This window comes from Elaeis guineensis, chromosome 5 (genome assembly GCF_000442705.2).
Source record: "Elaeis guineensis isolate ETL-2024a chromosome 5, EG11, whole genome shotgun sequence".
Classification (NCBI taxonomy): Eukaryota; Viridiplantae; Streptophyta; class Magnoliopsida; order Arecales; family Arecaceae; genus Elaeis; species Elaeis guineensis.
The window spans coordinates 15,689,199-15,697,558 of NC_025997.2; positions in this window are offsets into that span (position 1 = coordinate 15,689,199).

Genomic DNA, 8,360 nt, shown 5'->3' on the forward strand with positions numbered 1-8,360 from the left:
CGATTGTCAGTCGGCTAACCGATTGATAGTCGGCAAGTCATGCTTTCAGGCCGATCGTAAGTCGAAAATGGGGGGTCGGCTGCATCACTCCAACAGTTGCCCCCAACTTCCAAGTCCAAAGTAGTCCGATATGCATATTGTCATGTGGTCTGTCACGTTGGACGAAGGGAGTTGTCACATATTGTCTCGAGCTTCGATTCGACTATAGGCATTAATGATTTTTCAAAATATGAAAGGTCTCTAGCTTTTTTGTCGTTTCGATATCCGTGAGATCATCATTGAGATGTCATTTCGTAAAGATAATTCGATGTCCGGAGAATTCGAATGATTTGATTCTAACTAGTAGATTTTGACCATGTATCCAGATGTTATTGGCTTTGTGCTGTTTATGTGGATAATGGTGAGATGGCATGATCTGAGAGTAAGTGTGTCGAACCATCCGATCAATAGTCGGTTTTAATGTAGACATGTGTCGACATCTGAGAAAATCTTGATTTGAATGATTTCATCCGGACCGTTGTGGGATCATATATATATGAAGTCATTTTCATTTGGACTTTTTACTTTTGCATTCGTCATTCTTCTCAGCAGCAGAAGGTTCTGCCCCAGTGTTAAGAGCTTTTCGAGTTCTCTTGTTCCTTATGTTATCTTTAGCTCCAGGTCGAGTTCCCATTCTCTTCTCTTAGGATTTTCATTTTCTTTTTGGTTCTCCTTTTCAATGGCAAGTAGAAGTAAGAAAGCTTCATCTTCTCCGGATAGTCGGTCGGAGAATCCGATCAGTGATTCTCCTTCAGATCTGGAGATAGAAGTCTCCTCCTTGTCCGACCCCAATATCGAATGGCTCTGAGAATAATACTGTATCCCGGAGCAATATCAGCTTTCTGCTCCTGATCCGATCGGTTGGGTGAATTTTTCTCCTTCGGGTCAGGTTGCATTCTATGCCGAGGACCTTCGGTCGGTTTTCGATTCTGGAGTTCTTCTGGAATCTTCTTGACTATTATGGTTTTTATCTTGCTCAGCTGGCTCCGAACTCCATCTGACTAATTATCAGTTTTGTCTTGTTATGTCATCTTATCCTAACCGATTCTCGTCCTTCTCTTTTTCGAACTTTCTTTATTCTTCATCCTCACCCCAAGGCCAAGGGTTGGTAGTTTTTCAACCCGAGAAAGGGTCTTTCTTTTAACTCCGATCTTCCATTGTCCATTCATGGATGGAAGAATCAATTTTTCTCTGCCTCTTCTTCATCTCCTTGGGGCTTTCTTTCGTACTGAGACGATCTGAGAACCGACCCCAACGAGAATGTTCGAGTAGATATTGTTGATCGGAAAGACTTCTTCTAACTAAAAGACATGAAAGTTCCACCGCGGCGAGAGCTGATGACCAAACAGGCTCTCTATGATGCCGGACTTAGTTCGGTAACTTCTTTAGGTATAATATAGTCGGTCACTTTTTTCTTTATTTGTTTCTAAATTTTGTACTGATCTCTGTTTTTGATTGTAACTATGCAGACGAGGGCACATGTTTCGACTGCCGACATCTGCTTGCATGCTGCCAAGAAGAGAGTAGCGACCGATGCTGGGCCCTCTCGACCATCGAGAAAAAGTCGGATTGATTCTCAGTCAGTACCGGCAAGGAAACCCGACATTCTGTTGGTGATAGTTCCTGAGCCAATTATAGCATTGTCAGCTCCATCTGTCGGGGTCGGGGCGGTGAGAGACGAAGATGCTATGGCAGAACCATCAGTAGCTCCATCAATGGGAGTTCGGGCCGAATCAGAAGCCACGGCCAAACCCGAACAATCTGCTGCTGCGCCAGTTGTTCCTCCAGGAGAGCGATCTCAGGCGCAGTCAAGCACTGATTTTATGGCGGTCTCAACGACCGTCGGTTGGAGATCAAAGAAAGGCGTCAACTACTTCCGCCAACGATGGGTCGTCTGCGGGCCTCCCCACCCTCTTCGACATTAGAATCCCTGTGAGTGAGTCAGTCTTGGCCAATCCATCATTGGCCAGACGACTCATTGAGGCTGTACTTCTCCCGACTGATAGGGAGAACAGGAGAAATCGGACGGTGTCCAAAATATTTTTCTCATTCTACCCGATGATGATTGGGATAAGTTTTTGACATTCCTTTCTCCTCTTTTTTTTTTTTAAATCTGACTTGACTTATTTTTTTTCTTTCAGTGGGTGCACGATATGTACGCTTTAGAGAGTGAATATCGGAAGATCGTCGAGCTTCGTCAGGTGTGGATAGACAAGGTGGCGGTCGCCAACGTCGAAAAGACTGCTACCGTCGAACAGCTTCAGGCGGCAACTGAATGGGAGAAGATGCTCCAAAAAGAGATCTCCCGTATGATGGCCGACCTACAGTCCTCCAGAGCCGAACTTGAGTCAGCTCATCAGAATATCACGTCTCTTCAGTTTTGGATCAGGAGCAAGAAGCATTCTATCAGTTGGCTCTAGAGAGAAAGAGATGGATGCATTGAAGAGCTGGAAGCAGAGCGCAGATGGCATCGGGCCACCATGGAGAGGCCGGCATTGGCCGATGCTGAGTTAGCCTCTGTGAAGGTTGAAGCTGAGTCGGCGAGAGGCATCCTGAGTTTGGCTATCGAGAATTTCAAAGATTCAGAAGAATTTAAGGACGAAATTTTCGAGAGTAGATTCGCCTCCTACTGCGTCAGATTCGAGGATGACAGAGATACAGTCAAAAAATTATACCTGAACCTGAGCAACATCATCCCCCTAGTCTGGGACAAGAGATTGCTGAGGAGACTACTGCACCGACTGAAGAAGATGCATCGACTACACCAGCACCTGCTCCAACTACCGAGGCTGTGCCGGAGCAAGGTGATGAAGAAGCCGACTGATGACCAACAGAATATTTTTTTCTTTCCTTTTGTAATCAGACAGTTCAGTTTTGTAATCGGACCTTGGGTCTAATTTTATAATTTTCTTTCTTCAATAAATGAAAAAAACTTTTCAAGTATGAAATCTTCTCTTTGCACTTGTTCTGTCAATGTCGTAGAATCACAGTCGGACAACCGAATATCCATCGATGAGTTGGATGTCCAGCGATTACTGTAACAGAGTTTATTCGTTAGTCAGATGTCAGTTGACATACCTTATATACTTTTTAGGTATTTAGATATTTGGTAGACGGTAATAAGCCGAATATCCTTCGACTGACCGTAGTTAAGTCGGTTTATTTAAATATTTGATAGATGATGGTAAGCCAAAAATCTTTCGACTGATCGTAGTCAAGTCGGTGTATTTTCTACTCGACCGAAGTCGAGTCGGCATAATGTTCTACTTAGCTAAAGCTAAGTCAGCATGAATAGTCATTCAACGAAAGTCAATTTTTGTAGTGAAAAATCGAGATATAGTCCGTAGGTCGATTTTTATAGTGAAAAATCGAGATGTAGTCGGTAAAAATTGATCGATTGTTTATCGGTCTAATATCATTCCGTAGATGCAGTTGATCGAAGCTTCCACATTTTTGAATTCTAATGTTTCATTTTAAATATTATACATGGGAATAATTTTATTGATAATACATCTTCAAATTATCGACATTCCAAGTTCGAGAAATAGTCATTCCATCAAGAGTTTCTAGCCAATATGCATCCGATCGAAGTGTCTAGGTTATTTTGTAGGGTCCTTCCCAATTTGGAGATAGTTTTCTCCGATCCAGAGGTTTTGAAATTTTTATCTTTTTTAGGACCAGGTCTCTTAGATGGAAGACCTTCGACTTGACTTTTGAATTATAATACCGGATCACTCTTTGTTGATATACTGCTATTCGAACTTGAGCTTGCTGTCAGACTTTCGAAAATAAATCTAAATCGACTCTCCAACATTCTGAATTGCTTGACTCATTATACTGTTCTACTCTTGCTGATGATAATCCGATCTCAAGTGGAATCATCGCTTCTATCCCATAAGCTAGGTTGAATGACGATTCTCCCATCGATATGCGAGGAGTTGTCTAATATGTCCACAGGATCGGATATAATTCTTCCATCCAAAGGCCTTTAGCTTCGTTCAATCTAGTCTTGAGATCATGTAGGATTATTCGATTTGTTATCTCCACCTCATCATTGGATTATGGATGGTCGATTGATGTGACTTTGTGCGTAATATAAAATTTCATACAAAACTCTTTGAAGTTTTGATTGTCGAATTGTCGACCATTATCGGTGATGATGGTGTGTGGTAGACTAAATCTACATATGATTGACTTCTGAACGAAGTCTTCCATCTTACTTTCAGTGATTTGTGCTAAAGGTTCAGCTTTTACCCATTTGGTGAAGTAATCGATGGCAACTACAATGAACTTTCTCTGACCGGATGTCGGAGGGAAAGGATCGAGTATGTCGATTCTCCATTGTGCGAAGGGTCATGGTGCAATAATTGATGTCAGCTGACTGGCCAGTTGATGTTGTATATTAGCATACTTCTGGCATGGTTCACATCTTCGGATAAGTTTAGCTGCATCTTTCTTCATGGTGGGCCAATAATATCCTTGTCGTAAAACTTTATAAATCAAAGATTTGCCCCCCAAGTGATTTTCATAAATTCTTTCATGAACTTCTCAGAGTGCATAGTCGGCATCCGTTGGTCTTAAACATTTCAGTATGAGAAGAGAGAATGATCTTTTATAGAGTTGTCCATTCATTAAAATATATTGCAAGGCCATCCATCATAGTCGTTTGGCTTTTGAAAGATCTACAGGTAGAATCCCATCAATAAGTACTTGATGATCGGGTCCATCCAGCTTGGCTCGTTATTGAGTTATAGCACTTCTTCGACTTTATCAATGCTCAACTGTTCGAAACATTCAATGAACGTCTGACCCAGTGAGTTGAATGAAGTGGTTGCAAATTGAAAAAGTACATCAACTTGAGTATTCTTCATTCTTGGAATGTGAGAGATCTCAAAATATTTTAAAGTTGATGTAAGATTTTTACTTTCTGAAGGTACTTCATCATAATGGGATCTTGGGCTTCAAACTTACCCTTGACTTATCCGGTAATCAACTGTGCATCGGCGAAGATCTTCAGATTGTCTATGTCAAGTTCTTTGGTAATTTTCAAGCCAGCTAGGAGAGCTTCATACTCGGTTTGATTATTTGAAGCTTTGAAGTTAAACCGAAGAGCATATTCGGTTACAATCCCTTCGAAATTGATGAGGATGAGACCGGCTCTACTGTCTTGTGCATTGGATACTCCATCAATACGTAGCACCCACACCAATGTTAAGTCAGACTCAGAAGTTTCAACTTGCTTTAATTTGTTGTTGGGCTCATCCTCAGAGTTATTGTCAGATATAGTACACTCAATGATGAAATCGGCTAAAACTTGTGTCTTCATCGATGGTCGTAGGCAATATTGAATATCAAACTCACTTAGTTTTATTACTCATTTTATTATTCAACTTGAAGTATCAGGTCGGTATAAAATTACCTTCAACGGCTGATCTATCAAGACAACAATGGAATGTGCTTGGAAGTATGGACGAAGTCGCTGTGATGATATGATTAGAGCATAAATCATTTTCTCCGCTCTTGAATATCTTATTTCAGTATTATGAAACACTTTGCTGGTGTAGTAAATTGGCCGTTGAATTTAATTTTTATCCTCCTAGATGAGTACTGAACTAACTGCTTCTGTCGAAGTTGTCAAATAGAAATACAAAATTTTTCCAACCTTTGATTTTGTAAGCAATGGTGGAGACGTCAGATATCTTTTTAGATTTTTGAAGGACTGTCGGCACTCATCTGATCATGAGAAGTCTTTTGCTTGTCTCAAGGTCTTGAAGAAAGGCAAGCATCCTTCTGCCGATCTTGAGATGAATCGGCTGAGTGCGGCGATCCTTCCATTAAGTTGTTGTATCTCTTTCTTGGAGATTGGATGCTTCATATTGATGATACCTTTTATTTTTTTAGAATTGGCTTCAATTTCTTGTTGTGACATAAAAAATTTAAAAAAATTTCAGAAGTTACTCTGATGCACGTTTAGTCAGATTCAATTTCATCTGACATCGTCGAAGTGTGCCGAAGGTTTCTTTCAAATTTCGAACATGATCGAAAATTTGAGAGCTTTTTACCAGCATATCATCAATGTAGACTTCCATATTTTACCCGATTTATGCCTTGAATAGTTTGTTGACTAGCCGTTGATAAGTAGCTTCGATGTTCTTTAAACCAAATGGTATTACTTTGTAACAGTAGATACCTTTGTCGGTTATGAAGACAATGTGCTTCTCATCTTCGGATGTCATCTGAATCTGATTATAGCCTGCAAAGACATCCATGAAGCTTAAGAGTCAGTGTCCCGAAGTCGCAACAACTAGTTGGTCAATTTTTTATAAAGAAAAACTGTCCTTCGGATAAACTTCATTTAGATTTATATAGTCGATGCAGATTATCTATTTTCTATTTGCTTTTCTTACTATTACTACATTGACAAGCCAATCGGGATGATTTACTTTTCTGATGAAGTCGGTTGCTAGGAGCTTGTCGATCTCTTCATCAATGACCTTCTGCCTTTCGGAGCAAAAGGTCTTTTCTTTTGTCTCACTGACCTAACTTTAGGATCAATGTTCAACTGGTGAGTTATTACTTTCAAAAAATTTCTGACATATCGATTACCGACTAGGCAAAAATATGATATTTGTTCTTAGTAGATTCACCATTATTATCGATTCGGATCAGATAATTACGATTCAATTTGTACCGTCTTCTCAGGATCTTCCTCTCTTAACGGGTCGGAAATCAGTTGTTCGGCTGGTTCACCCCTCTCTTTATTTTTTTTTGGTCCAATTTATTAACGGACAAAGAGTCTTCAGATTGATTATTCTTTATGAAGATCAGAAAGCAACGTTGAGCAAGCTGTTGATCTCCATGTATTTTTCTGACTCCATTTTTTGTTGAAAATTGGATCAATAAATGGTATGTTGAAACTACTGCTCTCAGGGCATTAAGTCCAGATCATCCAAGTATGACGTTGTAAGCCGACGGAACTCCGACGACTGTGAATGTCAGGAGAATAATACTTTATTATGGATCTATTCCCGTAGTTAGTGAAAGAGTGATTTTTTCTTCCACGGTAACTGTATCTCTAGTAAAATCGACTAATGGTGTCGAGACTCTTCTGAGTCAGTCAGTCGGTAGTCGTATTCGAAAAAAAATCGAGTAAAAAACAACATTAATTGAGCTTTCATTATCAATTAAATTTTTTTTAATATCATAATTTGCTATCGTTGTCAAAATGATGATAGCATCATTATGAAGAGTTTGTATTCCCTCACATTATCTTCCGAAAAACAGATTATATTGTCCAGTCATCGTTTCTTCATCGATTCTTCTTTGAAAGTTGCCCTCCAATCTTTCGGTCGCTTAGAGATCATATTGATTACTCCTGTCGTTGGTCGATTGTTGATTGTCTTCTTAGCTTGTGGCTGAGGCTGTTGGTCGGTGGGAGGTTGAGTCGAGAGATCTCGTTGAAATTTTTTGAGATAGCCACATCGAATCAGGGTCTTATTTTGTCCTTGAGTTGAATGTATTGTTCGGTATCATGATCGTGATCACGATGAAACCGACGGTACTTCTTGCTGTCACGGCTCCTCGGTGGCCTTTCATCGATGGGGGACGTTATAGGTACTCCTCTCCTTCGATCTCCATTAAAATCTATGCACGGAGAGCAGAAAGAGAAGTATAAGAGTCATACCTGCCATAGTTGTTCGGCCTTGGACTCCATCATTAAGGTGAAGCTCGCTTATTGATGGTTGACTGACTTGATTCAATCGGAGCTTCACTTTTCTTTTGCTTCTTTTTCTAACTTTTTCTTTTGTCTGGCATCGGTCAGAAGTGCCCTCATCCACGCGAATATACTTGTATGTGTGCTTCAAGAGTTAGCATAGGTCCGAGGAAGAGTCTTATCCAGAGAATAGGTGAATCTGGATTCCTTCAGACTCCTTTTCATGATCGATATGGTATATCTTCATTGAGATCTCTGACCTCAAGTGTGAGGCGTTGAAAAAGCCATAAAATTCTCAATATCTCTGTCTACCTTGCTTGAGGGAGAAAAGACTGTCTGATATCGTGGCACCTTTCGGCTAGTATTGAAATGACCATAAAAGAATGTTCGAGCTACTCGAAGGAGTTTATGCTCTCCGACTGCAGTCCAGAATACCAGGCTCGAGTAGCCTTCCGAATAATCATCGAAAAGCCGATGCATAGAAGGACATCGGTTGCCCCCTGGATCATCATAAGAGCCTTATAGCTCTCCAGATAATCAATTGGATCGGTGGAGCCATCGTAAGGCTCTATCTGTGGCATCTTGAATCGAGATGGAATCGGCTCGT